At 35.6% G+C, this 14,712-nt stretch overlaps 1 non-coding gene across 1 annotated transcript; it reads left to right on the top strand.

Annotated features, from left to right (window-relative positions):
* The first annotated feature begins 11,646 nt into the window (after positions 1–11,646).
* Positions 11,647–11,780, top strand: LOC125090146 (U11 spliceosomal RNA). Its single transcript, XR_007124220.1, has one exon. It is a non-coding gene; the product is annotated as a U11 spliceosomal RNA (small nuclear RNA).
* The last annotated feature ends 2,932 nt before the right edge of the window (positions 11,781–14,712 follow it).

Here is a 14,712-nt window from a genome sequence, read left to right as displayed (position 1 = left end):
ACATCTTTGAGAGCAGACAATTTTAAGTTGGTGAAAATGTGGCAGGAGCTGACTTATTCTTGCCCTCTTCTGTTAAAGCTGCAACTTTTTATTACACGAGTTGTTAAAATAATGAACATGCATGAACTGTATGATTCTTCACTATGGAATATTAAAATATACTTCATCAACATTAACAACTAAAAAAAGTTGATACTATAATAAGAACATGTTTTAACTTATGTTGATGGGTAAAATTTTTAAAGCTTGATAGTATTCACTGACTAATTGATTTTAACCCAGCAATTCCATTTTCAGGAACTTATCACCTGAATACACTTGCTGAAAAAGATACATGTATAAAATGTATCTTTTACATTTTGCTGTCCCAATGTTGTGCTGGAAACAGCACAAATGTCTTTCAGCATTAAATTGATTAATTTAATTTGGCATTGATGATCCATCCATGCAAAGTAATATCATGCAGCCTTAAACAATTAGGTAAATTGATATATACTGACATAGAAAAAGAGCCAACACATATTTTAAATAAATAAAACATGTTTCAAAATTTAGTACTTGACTTCCTTTTGTGTATATTTATATATTTTTCATATATGTGACTAGAGTGCAAATGAGAGAGAACATCTTGAATAAAATGGTGACCTCAAGGAAGTAGGATAAGAGGTCCAGTAGGTGGCACTTCTCCTTTTCACTTTATCCCTTTTCAAATTGTTTTAAAATGTATAATAAGTACATCTCTCTTTAAATTAACATATCAAATGACTGCTTTGATCTGTTTGTTATACCATGAATTTCTTTCTTGTGTACATTAGCCTCAGGACCAGGAAGGGTCAAGCTATTCAAACGGCTGAACAGAAGTCCTAGTAGTAATATTATAGAAGCTGCAGAGTGACTCCTGAGGTCAGGGTGGTTTAGAGTTAACTGCCTGAACATTGAGATTTCCAGCTCTCTGAGTTACTTTTATTGGTACCTGATTTTATTTAGCTCTGCCACATTAGTGATCCTTCATACTTTAGCCAAAGATTTGCCTTTTGTACATAGCTTCCTAGAGGTTATTGTCATAGAAAAAATATGGACCTAATCTTTGTAAGGTAAGCTTTAGAAAACTAAAGCAGTCCTTTTCACAGGTTACCAAATCTCACCCCTCTTGAGGTCACTGTTTTGGCAAGCGAGCAGATATGAACTTCACGTATAAATTCAGAAAAATACTATAACCATGACTGCCATGTTGTAAATGCTCAAGAATATTAATTTTATACTATTTTTATTATTAATATTATTATACAGATGGGAATACTGAGCTTGAGAGGAAAGTCTGTGAGCTAGTAACGGGGACAGAATAACAGTACAATATTCTGACTCCCTGTTTCAAAGATTTCAAGGTGCATATATATTTGAAGGAGTCCCTGAAAAGCTGCTAATCAGTCATTAGTCTACTCTCTGTCACATGCTTTGGGATACAACAGTAAAGATGCTGCTTTTGGACAAAAATCCTATATCCTAGAGATCAGTTCTTAAATGAAAAATTTTTTTTAAAGATTTTATTTATTTATTTGAGAGAGATCACAAGTAGGCAGAGAGGTAGGCAGAGAGAGAGAGAGAGGAGGAAGCAGGCTCCCCGCTGAGCAGAGAGCCCCATGTGGGGCTCGATCCCAGAATCCTGAGATCATGACCTGAGCCGAAGGCAGTGGCTTTAACCCACTGAGCCACCCAGGCGCCCCAAACGAAAATTTTTTAAAGATAGAATGACTTAGGTTAAAGTCTTTGCTTATTCTGAGATTAGAGGAAATGTTTGTTAGTAAATAAATGTAGTTAAATGGGATATGTGGATCTTGGTGGGGCAACACTAAGAAATGGTCAACTAAAAGCTGAAAAATAGTGTTAAGTGCTATTATAAAATGGTTATCTGGCAATTATTTCAAGTGTTTTAAGGCAACAGAGGCCTTTTTAATTAAAATATTATTCAAATCCTAAAAAAAGTTGTACTTTTAGCCTGCATTACTTTTTAAAACATACAGTTAAACAGTGTGTAATCAGCAATGCTCTAAGCAATTTTTATTCTATTAATTTCAGTAGCATCCAAGTACATTTGAAAAGTAATACACTAAAGCATACAGTGTATTAATGTATATTTTTGAATACAGAAAACTCTTTGTATGTGCTTTTAATTACTGGTGCAATAGGAAGAATCTAGGACTTGGAGTTTAAAAATGTGTGTGTATATCTGGATTAGCCAGTGAGTGCATTCTCTTTTTAACAGGTATGTGTGCTTGGGAAATTGACATGGTGTCAAAATTTTGCATCATTACAAAGTTAGCACAAAGAACATGATATTCAAGGAAGCTGTCAATAACACTGACACCTAATAAGGAAAGATTTGTCATAGCTCTATTTCCTATGACTCTGATCCCTTCTTAGTCTTGGTCTCTCTCTCTCTTTTTTTTTTTTTTTTTCTAATTATCATAGAACAGAGACTTCTATGCTGATAGATGATCCCTCCCATCAAGGGTTTGGAGATAAGGAAAAGAAAGCAGTTCTTCAGCTTTAACTAATTCCACATTTATTGGATGAGGGCTGAATGTCTCACAGGTTTAACCAGTGTTATTAAAAATTCTGAAGAAATACTACATTAACGTAAGCCCCAGGGGTAACATAACAAAATAGTATTTAGAGAAGCAAGTTTTATGAGACCATGAAAGTACTGTCATGCAGAAAAGAGAAAGAGCAAAGGGACAAAAGAGATTGAGTCAAGCATGGCTAGTGTGTGTGTGTGTGTGTGTGTGTGTGTGTGTGTGTGTGTGTGTGTGTGTGTTTGTATGCTTGTGCATGCACATACACATATGTACACACTTACATGCACATCCATGAAAGTAGGTGCAGAGTTTGGGCACAGATACTCACCTCCCTCCCTACAAGGAAAACAGATTCCCTGAATATGTTACAATTAATTCAGCACCATCTATAAGCTAATCTTGAGTCTAAATATAAACTAGCTACTTAAAATGCTTTACCAGAAATTATATAACTTAACAAATTGTCTTATTGACCAACCTTGTGAATTTAGTTAATAAGAATCTGTCACTGAGAGTTTGATGGTCTATTAATTATAAAGTCCAATGTAATAAATAATGCATTTATTAGTCATCTCAGAGAATGTCTTTTAAATATGTATACCCAAGTTGTTGATCAATGTTTTGACTCCTGCAGCTTCTCAAAGACAAACTACAGGACAATATGATTTTTCAAGAGTCCAAAATAAAGACCTTACACACTTTTTAAAATGAGTTTAAGGAAATATTCTTAAAATATTATGCAGAATTTATGATTGCTGTGCAAATAGATATGGACTTAAAATCTCCCTGGATTCAGTTGTGGAAAGAAAGGACCAGACAATCTGATTAGTCTTCCTTATTTTTAATTCTAATTAATTTAGCATGTTTCTCTCTCTTTTATTTTTTCTTTAACAGGTGTGTGTTGTTGTTGTTTTTTTCCGCTAGTACACACCACTGGAAACTTATATAGAAAAGAATCTTATTATAATTGGATTATTGCCCAACTTCCTACTGAAGAGGAAAAAGAAACATTTGCTACATTTGGTTTACAAAATAAATTTATTCTCCAGGCCTATCTGTGAAGCCTATGTTTTCATTCAGTGTTTCTTACATGAATTTAACCAGATTTCAAATTTATTATTGTATACCATTTTCATGTGTTAATTACAACACATATTTGGATGGAAAATAAAATTGGATGAATTTCAGCCAAGAGAGTTACTTTATATCATAAAGTTCTATTGATAACTAGATGAAGCAAACTTAATGGAAAGCTTTACAGCAATTGCTACTCTATGTGGTAGAAAAGTTTCAGGCTTTTGAGAAGAAGACCCTGCACATCTCAAAGGATAGGAATTTATTCTAGAAAATCAGTTAGCTCTTGTCTTTCTTTTGCCAACTATAAGACTCAGCTTTCTAGAAAGGTGTCTGGAAGTTTGATATATTTAGATGTATTATGGATAATAATCAAATATGATGCTTTAGACTACAAAGCAGCAAGTGCATAGAGGATGACCACTGTGCTATGAAGCTGTCTGGAAATGCTGTCATGTAAGAGAGAAATGAAGAAAGTAAGACATTGAAAGTAAATTTTGACATTTGTCCCCTTTGCTTAACTCATCCTTAACATTTTAATTTAGGTCTATATCATACGTTGCCTAAAACCTTATCATATCCTTGTAATTTGTCTTCCTTTCTCCAACTTGAATATATCTCCAATCTATCATCACCACTGTCACCAGAATTATCTTTCAAAGTTGGAAATCTGTTAAAATTACTTCCCACTCGGTAATCCTGGTATAGCAATCTATTGACTCTTGATGAAAGTTCCATCTTCTTAACATGATCACACCAGGCATTCCATAATTTGCTCCAAGCTATATTACTAGTTTATTTTCCCCTCTTTGTTGTACAATAATAATTCAGCACATATCTTTATTGACATGTAGCACATGCATGTCTGTGGTGTACTTATGAAAAAAATACAGAAAGAATTGAGGCAATATGAAGAAAATCCCCCATATAGCCTCCTTTTCTTCTTTCAGTTTCAATGCTATGAATCTTTCTTTCTTTCTTTCTTTCTTTCTTTCTTTCTTTCTTTCTTTCTTTCTTTCTTTCTTCTTCTTTTTCTTTCTTTCTTTCTTTCTTTCTTTCTTTCTTTCTTTCTTTCTTTCTTTCTTTCTTTCTTTCTTTCTTTTTCTTTCTTTCTTTCTCCCTCTCCCTCTTTCTTTCTTTTTCTTTTCTATTTTGGTTATCCTTTACTTATACACACAAACATTACTTTTTTTTAATAACAAAATCTAGGGTATCTATCTGCTTCCTAGGAAAACATTGATATCCTTAGAATAATTTAGCACTATCCATTCCTCCTTTGTTTTTTATTATTTTCTATAATTTAACCTATACATTTTAAATACAAAGTTATAGTTAATTTTATTATTCTTCGATCAGTGGTTTATTATTGTAACCAACAGGCACTAATGATTATTTTGGTTATCATCATTTCATGGTTTTTAAAACATCTCTCTCAAGGGGCGCCTGGGTGGCTCAGTTGTTTGAGCATCCAACTCCTGATTTTGACTAAGGTCATGATATCAGGGTTGTGGGACCGAGCCCCACACTGAGCAGGAAGTCTGCTTGAGATTCTCTCTCTTCCTCTCCATCCACACCCCACCTCTTGTTCATGCTCTCTCTCTCAACTTAATTATTTAAAAAATAAAACATGTCAGTTTACTATTTTTAGGCATTACATAATAATGATAATCATTCTTATATTTTTGTATGTCTAGAGATATTTATTTTGGAGGCCTAATTCTTGATTGATTGTTTAACATGAACAAAATGAAAATATTTGGAATAATTTCTCCACAAAAGTTGCAAATCTTACCTCAGTTTTTTTTTTAAAGATTTATTTTTTTATTTGACAGACAGAGAGCACAAGTAGGCAGAGAAGCAGGCAGAGAGAGAGGAGGAAGCAGGCTCCCCGCTGAGCAGAGAGCCCGACGCGGGGCTTGATCCCAGGACCCTGGGATCATGACCTGAGCCGAAGGCAGAGGCTTTAACCCACTGAGCCACCCAGGCGCCCCCCTCAGTTTTTTTTTTTATATGAATAAGGTGAAATACATAATTCTAGATTTGCAGTGATTTTCTTCAATAGCACTGAGGCAATATTTCTGGGATTAATCAAATTTTACCATGATTTATTATGTTTTTTCCCCCCATACATTCTCTACCTCTGTTAGCCAGAATCACAGCTAATAATTTTATATGTTCATGCCTGATTAAGAACAGGCTGTTACTGCACTTTCCTGTTGTCTTAGTCCATTTGGGCTGCTGTAACAATACCACAGACTGGTACTTGCAATTTTATAAACAGCAGAAACATATTTCTCCCAGTTCTGCAAACTGGGAAGTTCAAAACCAAATTGCTGGCAGACCCAGTGTCTGGTGAGGACCTGCTTCTGGTTCACAAACAACTATCTTCCCACTATATCCTCACATGGTGAAAGGAGTGAGGGAATTCTCTGGGGTCTTTTTCATAAGGGCACCAATCTCATTCATGGGGGCTCCACCCTCATGACCTATCAATTTGGTCTTCCACTTGGAAGGCTATGGATTAGAAGCTTTAAGATACTCTTCTTTGGGGCCATGAACTGTGGAGACGATTTGTAGCTGCTGATTGAACTATCTGGGTCACTCATGGATGGCCCCAAAAAAGCCCAGTTTTAGAGAAGGACTAGATCAAGCTGCTGAATGAATTTCCCTGCCCAGATTGCTATCTGGATCCATCATTTTATTAGACATGGCAATACATTTACCCTCATAGACTGAGCACACATTACAGGAATCAGTATTTCTTTTTTTTTTCTTTTTTTAAATAAAAATATTCTATTTTATTTTATTATTTTTCATTATGATAAACATACTCTTTAAATCCCTATCACCTATTTCCCTTATCCCCCCAACCCACCTCCTCTCTGGTAATCATCAGTGTTCTCTATAGTTAACTTGGTTTGTTACTTGGTTTGTCTCTCTCTCTCTCTCTTTCCTTTGCTGGGTTCTTTGTTTCTTAAATTCCATATATGAGTAAAATCCTATGGTATTTGTCTCTTATTTCTTTTAACATTAAACTCTCTAGCTTTGTCTATGTTGTTGCAAGTGGCAAAATTTCATTCTTTTTCATGGCTGAGTAATATTCCATTATATATGTGTATATATGTGTGTATGTATAAAGTGTATATGTGTGTGTGTGTGTGTGTGTGTGTTTGTGTATCTTTATATATACAGATACACACACACACACAATATTCATCTGTTGATTGACATTTGGGCTGCTTCCATAGTTTGGCTATTGTAAATAATGCTGCAATGAACATCAGGGTGCACATTTCCCTTTGAATTAGTGTTTTTATATTTTTGGAGTAAATACCCAGTAGTGCAACTACTGGATCATAGGGATCCAGTATTTCTAATGCAGAAGATCTCACTGCATGTGTTAGTTTTACCTGATCTCTCCATTTGATTTGTGGTTAAGGGAGGCAACCTTGCAGTAAAAGTGGCCCTTTCCTGGTTTCAAAAGACTGACTACATCATACCACTGATACTCTCTCAGGGCAGTGGGCAGTGCCTCACTGCGATACATCTTGCTGCTCCAGTTTGATCAGCTGATTCTAGCAATACTGTTATGACCCTTGAAATTAGTCATTGTCATGTTTCTAGATTTCTGGTTCTTCTACAGTCTGGCCATCTGTACCTTAAATTGCAAAAGCCACTCAAAAATGAGCCTATACTAAGGGGAATTGATGTACCTTCCATTCTACCTACTATCTACTCACAGCCATCTGCTATGAATGAATTTTGGAATACCTTCCTCAAATGTAGACTAAAAAACATTTCTGATTGTGTTTTTCTCAACTTCTTATGATCAGTTTGGATCACTAAATATGGCTATTTCTCAGTGATCATTTATAGATCACTAAATATGGATCATTTCTCAGGGATCATCTTTTGCTCACTTTTTATTTTGAAAATTCTAGACCCTATCTGATCTATTCTTGGGCATAATGCTTCTTTCTTTTCCCCAACAGCAATGCAGGCCAGATTGTCTAGTACAACTTTCAAGTGGCCATCCAGCCAAAAGGGGGCTTAAGAATTCAAACCTAATTGTGGTTCAACCACTTATAACCTTTTGTTGGATTGACATGGGCCTAAATCAGAAGGATAATTACTATTTGGTTGCATAAGATGCTCACTAAATATCCCTAGGTAACATAAGAGCCAAAGTAAGGGACATAATGGATCTTCTGCTATGTTTTATAAAAATGCCTTTGTCCTTCTCCACTTGACCTTTCTAGGAGTCTCATGCTCTATCAACAGACCTAGTTAGGGAGTTATGTACTTGACCTTTTTAGATGCCAGGTCTTAGGGTAAGCAGGGAATTGTTGAAAAAAAATTAGGGGTTTACACCAATTTTGTGGCAATAGAGGTAGAATAATAACCCGGGCACCTGTGGAAGGAACAATGTAAACCCTCGGGGGTTCACCAGAAAGAGGTATATTAATGACCCTTTATCTTGAAGACCTACCTCTAGAGTATACGTCATAAAGAAAAATGGCCTCATATGGCTCTTCCAAATTTCAATTCAATTGGAAGTGCTGATAAGAAATTTGTTCCTGACCTAAGCTGAAGTGATTGATGATGCCTCCTGTGGTCCATCTTTCTGCCTTTTGCAGTGAGCAGAGGAAGTCAGACATATACAGGATGCACTGTATGATTTCATTTATATGAAGTTCAAGGACAAGCAAAACTAATCTATAATGCTAGAAGCCAGAATAATAGTTATCCCAGGAATAGGGGCTATATTAATTGAAAAGGACCACAAAGTTATTTTGGGGAGGTCATGGAAATGTTCTGTATTCTTATCTCTGCTGTGGTCAAATGCAAAATTCAAATATCTGTATGCTTTAGTTTTGTGAACTTGAATATATATAAGTTAGCCTCAATTAAAAATATTTCTAAAAGATTTCTAGGTGGAGAGCACTATTTTTCTCCCTTTCTACAAAGTGCCAAAAATAAGAAAGTCATTGTGATGTGTTTTCATTCACCTTTACTCTCTGTAGAGTCCATTGAGGTCCCAGTTTTTATCAGATGGTTGCCAACTTGGGAGTTTCTCAAACTTCATCTTCTGCCCTTGCCTATATCACACATAGTCATTGAATTGTTTTCTTAAAAGTGAGCCAACACCCTCAGAGTGAAGACTGGCTGTGCAACCTTATGTTTCTCAGGGTTACCATTTTGTTTAGTCTACTCAACATACCCATATTTTCATGTCACCTTAAAATCGTCTTAGGAAATGTGTATGTGCATGTGTGTGAGTGCACATGCATTTCAAACACCTTTTATCAAGCCTTATTATAGTTTTAATCAAGAGGGTGGCTGGCTATCTACTACACTATAGGAAGGAAGTGACTCTCTTAGTTTCAATTTTGCTCTATGCTTTAGACATTTTTTTAGGCTAATTTTGAGGGAGAGGTTTGTGTCTGTGGTTTATTTTTCTCTTGCTCTTTGTACTCATTGTAACCAGTATAGTTATTTTGCAGGTGCACTCCTAGATCCTCATCTCTCAATCCAGAACCAGATCTAATACTTAAAACTGGGTGCTGTTCTCCTGTGACAAAACTATGGAAAGACTTGTTCATTGAATGAATCCCTCCTGGCCTGACCCAGGTACTGTGTATATGGCTTTGTATTCTTTCTCTCACCATCTCAGATGCACAATTCCACTTAAGGAGTAATCCCAACAAGTAGTCATAAATTCTAATCTTCTTTTACAGGTTAGAACAACCAATCTGGCTTCTGACTTAATATAATAAATATGTCACCTACCATGCATACATACCTACCCTCTAGTAGAGAAACTGATTGTCTCAGTCTGCTTCTGGTATCAGAACTTAGAAGTCTTTAGCTGAAACCAACAGTTGCCTCTACAGATTTTTGTTCTGGTTAAACATGAAGACGTTTCTGTCTGAAATGGTATTTTCAAAAATCTGTCTTATCTGTCATTGTATTATTTAGAGAGAAGGGTGCAGCCAAAAGCATAATCTGAAAATCTGTTACCTGAATTAAAATATCTGCCTCTGGATTTTTGTAACTGCTGATTCCTTTAATGAAATTCACAATAAACTGTGACTTATTCTTCAACACCAAATTGAAACCTGTTTTGTGAAGCTTTTCTCCTCTCAATTTCCTAGGATGAATGAATAAGCCTTACCCTTAAGTCCTCACCACATTTTCCATGAGTCTTATTTAGAGCTGTCATATTATATTGATTATTTCTTCAGACCTTCTCCCTATGAAATTTGAGCTCCCTGAGAGCAGGTATTATACCTTGTTCAAATCTGAATTATCAGTACATAGCAATGTCCCTGCTAAATTAAGGGCTTAATGAATTATTAGAACTAAACAATTAATTAAACACCTCAGTTTAATTTCCAGGATTTTATTTTTTTTTATTTTTTTTTTTAAGATTTTTTTTTTTATTTATTCATTTGACAGATAGAGATCACAAGTAGGTAGAGAGACAGGCAGAGAGAGAGAGGAGGAAGCAGGCTCCCTGCTGAGCAGAGAGCCCGATGTGGGGCTCGATCCCAGGACCCTGGGATCATGACCTGAGCCGAAGGCAGAGGCTTTAACCCACTGAGCCACCCAGGTGCCCCAATTTCCAGGATTTTATAATCTGACTCCCCAGAAGTGCTACTGCCTTTTTCCCCTTATTTTTTATACACCAGCTAAGCATATTCCCTCACGTTTCCCAAACATGCTGTGACATGCTCACTCTTGCTTTTGGGCTTTTCTCTTACTTGGAATGTTAGCTCCCTGCTTTGAAAATTGGCAGTGTACCTGTGGTATATTTAGCAAATCTCTATGTACAGCAGTATTTTTAAATCATGAAATACAAGGATCCATGTATATATTCTTAAAAGACATATCGACGAAAAGCCTCAGAAAAAACTGTAAGGGCATCTAGGGGAAATGAAGCAAACCTAGGTGACGTTAAACACAAGTTCAAGTTTCATTTTGATTGCATTGGCCCTGATTTCACTGAACTGATATATGCCAGCGTTTTAATGAGCAACAGAGAAATGTGATGTTTGATGTGTATCATGTTGAAGTTTGTTTTCCAGAAGTTCCAGGGCTGACGAGCTTATTTGGACTTTGTTGTTGTAAAACCACACAAATATGCTGATGGCAAAGCCCACAATTTGACTAAACTGAGCATTTAAAATACCATGTATATGTTCCATCCAAATATATTAAACAAATAGCACAAGTGCAACCCTGCATGTGTTAAGAGGAAATCATTGTGGTGTTTGGACTCATCCCATGCAGTTTTCAATTCACATCTTAGAAGTGTAGCAGGATACAACTCAAAATGGAATTTTGAAAGCTGAATCTCTTATTATCATGTGATTTTCTGAATGACAGGCTTCAGATAGAGGAGGAATGATCTCCTTTTCCTTTAGATATATCACATAGGAAATTCAGAGTGATCAAATTTTTTTCTCATATTAATTTTAGCAGTTAAATTTATGAAAACCTCACAAGAAATAAGATCATTTCTTTTTATTTATTTTAAGCTTGGCTTAAAATAATGGCTAGTAGGACATGTCTTAAAAGACAGGAAAATATGTGAATAAGATATGTGCTTAAATGACTGTTAATTATATACTTATAATTTAACTCACTATTAACTATCTATGTGTAAATGGGACATAATAGTTTAAGCCTACAAATTTTGGATATGTTTACCTGTATTTAAACTCCATCTTTATCAGTCAAGCCAAATTATTTAAGTATTCTCTGTCTCTGAAACCTCTTGCATAAAATCAATAGTTCATAGTATTTTTAAGTAAACACAGTATAGAATATATAAACTAATTGTATTCTCATACATATTCTCTAACAATACTCTATAGGTGCATAAAATATTTACACATATATAATGTTGTTAGAAAATGGAATTGGTTAATTTATATAAATATAATATATATGAACTTATATACAATTAAACATAAAAATGTATACCAACAAAAAAAAGGGCTTCTGTCGTGAGTGGCACACGTAGGGCAGCTCCATTGCTCTACGTGCGGAATCGACATCAAGAGATTTCGGAAGCATAATTTTTTGGTACCTGGGCAGCTGGTGATCGTTGGTCCCGGCGCCCTGAAAAAAAAAAAAAATGTATACCAACATATACAGGAGTTCATATATATACATATACACAGTGCTTTGAACACCTTCTACTTGGTGAGTACCTGGTATATAGAGTAACTTGTTCATGATAAATGAACAGTAAGTACCTGGTTCATGATAATGTATTGCCAATTGTCATCACTAGTATTGATATTATTAATGACTGTCTATGCATTTAGCCAAGGCCACCATCTTTTTGGACTGAATTTCATCCACAGTAGCCTATCCCAGTTCATGGTCTGCTTTTTCCCACTTCATCAGTTTTTCCTTCTTCTTCTTCTTTTTTAATTAATTAATTTATTTTAGAGAGGTAGAGAGGGTGTGAATAAGAGAAGGGGCAAAGAGAGAGGGAGAGAATCTCAAGAAGACTCCCTGTGAGCATGGAGCCTGAATCAGGGCTCCACTTGGGGTTCCATCCCATGACTCTGAGATCACCACCTGAACTGAAATCAAGAGTTAGACTCTTAACTGACTGAGCTACCCAGGCTCCCCATCCATTTTGTCTTCTCTCCTGGATTTTCCTAAAAACATTCAGACTGGCTGAGATTTTGCCCACCTTAACAAATCTTTCTTGACCCAGCCCTGGGGACAAGGTGTTTTTTTGTTCATTTTTCCCCCCAATAACTGATGTTGGGTCAGTTGGGTATCTATTCGGAAGTAATTTTGACCTGTATCTTATACTTTATATTTACCAATTCTAAATGGATTGTAGAAACAAATGTGAAAGATAAAAAATACATATAATAGAGGAAAACAGGAGAATATCTTCATTATTTCAAGATTAAAAGTTCTTTTAAATAGGACACAATAAAGTTCCAGCCATTAAAGGAAACATTTGAAAATTGGACTTTGTTAAAATTTAAGGCTTCTGCTCATGAAAAGATACTACTAGAGTGAAAAGGAAAGCCATGAAGTCGGATAAGATATTTGAAATTCATATAACAAAGTTTATATTCAGAATATGTTAAAAATCCCTGCCATTCAGTAAGAAAAAGACAGGACTGCCCAATACAAATCCTGGGCAAGCACTTTAGAGAAGGATTTTAAAATAGTCAGTAAAGTACTCAACTTAAAGAGTCATCCAAAAAATATAAATTAGAGTCAAAATAAAATACTACTCTACACTGACCAAAATGGATAAAAAGAAAAAGATAGATAATATCAACTGTTGGACACAGATGTGGAGCAACTGGAATTCTTATGACTGGACAGCGGGAGCATATGGTGATAACTACTTTCACAGCTCTGGTAGTCTCAGCTAAAGCCAAACTTTATATATAGCGAATGTCTAGTGAATTACATACTATCTGATTGCCATATATATTTTTCTAAAGTTTAAACATGATAACAGAGGATTTTACATGTTTTGTTCGCTTCTGAAACCTAAGTGCCTAGAGCATGATTTGGCTCATTATACATGTTTAATAAACAACTTTCAATTCCTTTAGTAACATTGTAGGGAATTTTCTGAATGGAAGTGTTTTATTTGGTACACATTCCTTTTGTATTTATTATTAATTTTTCTTTTGATTGGTCAGGTCAAAGAGGTTAATTCTATCCAAAAATATAATAAAGTTGTAACAGTATAAAAAAGTACCATAAAATTTTATTTTAATTTTGTTTTAAATAACTTCTTGGTCTCTCAAAATAAAAATAATAAAACAGCATTTTCAATCTGAAGTCTTTAACTCTGGGTCATAATTTTATTTTTTTTATTTTTTTTTTCAGTTTGCTAATTTATTTTAACAGCTTTATTGAGACATAATTTACATACCTTAAAATTCACCCCTTTTAAAGTGATCACTTCATGTTTTTAGTATATTCACATTGTTATGCAAGTATTCCCATTATCTAATTTTAGACTGTTTTCATCGCACAAAAAGAAACCCCATACTTAGTAAAATCACTCCTCACTCCCTCTTTCCCCACAGCTCCGGGCACCGCTAATGCACCTTTTTTTTTTTAATTTTATTTTTTATAAACATATATTTTTATCCCCAGGGATACAGGTCTGCGAATCGCCAGGTCTACACACTTCACAGCACTCACCAGAGCACACACCCTCCCCAATATCCATAACCCCACCCCCCCTTCCCAACCCCCGTACCCCCATCAACCCTGTTTGTTTTGTGAGATTAAGAGTCACTTATGGTTTGTCTCCCTCCCAATCCCATCTTGTTTCATTTATTCTTCTCCCACCCCCTCAACCCCCTATGTTGCATCTCCTCTCCCTCATATCAGGGAGATCATATGATAGTTATCTTTCTCCGATTGACTTATTTCACTAAGCAAGATACCCTCTAGTTCCATCCACGTCATCGCAAATGGCAAGATTTCATTTCTTTTGATGGCTGCATAGTATTCCATTGTGTATATATACCACTCTTCTTTATCCATTCGTCTGTTGACGGACATCTAGGTTCTTTCCATAGTTTGGCTATTGTAGACAATGCTGCTATAAGCATTCGGGTGCACGTGCCCCTTCGGATCACTACGTTTGTATCTTTAGGGTAAATACCCAGCAGTGCAATTGCTGGGTCATAGGGTAGTTCTATTTTCAACATTTTGAGGAACCTCCATGCTGTTTTCCAGAGTGGTTGCACCAGCTTGCATTCCCACCAACAGTGTAGGAGGGTTCCCGTTTCTCCGCATCCTCGCCAGCATCTGTCATTTCCTGACTTGTTAATTTTAGCCATTCTGACTGGTGTGAGGTGATATCTCATTGTGGTTTTGATTTGTATTTCCCTGATGCCAAGGGATGTGGAGCACTTTTTCATGTGTCTGTTGGCCATCCAGATGTCTTCTTTGCAGAAATGTCTGTTCATGTCCTCTGCCCATTTCTTGATTGGATTCTTTGTTCTTTGGGTGTTGAGTTTGCTAAGTTCTTTATAGATTTTGGACACTA

Source organism: Lutra lutra, chromosome 1 (genome assembly GCF_902655055.1).
Source record: "Lutra lutra chromosome 1, mLutLut1.2, whole genome shotgun sequence".
Lineage (NCBI taxonomy): Eukaryota > Metazoa > Chordata > Mammalia > Carnivora > Mustelidae > Lutra > Lutra lutra.
Note: the sequence above shows the minus strand (reverse complement) of the source record. Positions and strands in the feature narration are given on the sequence as shown.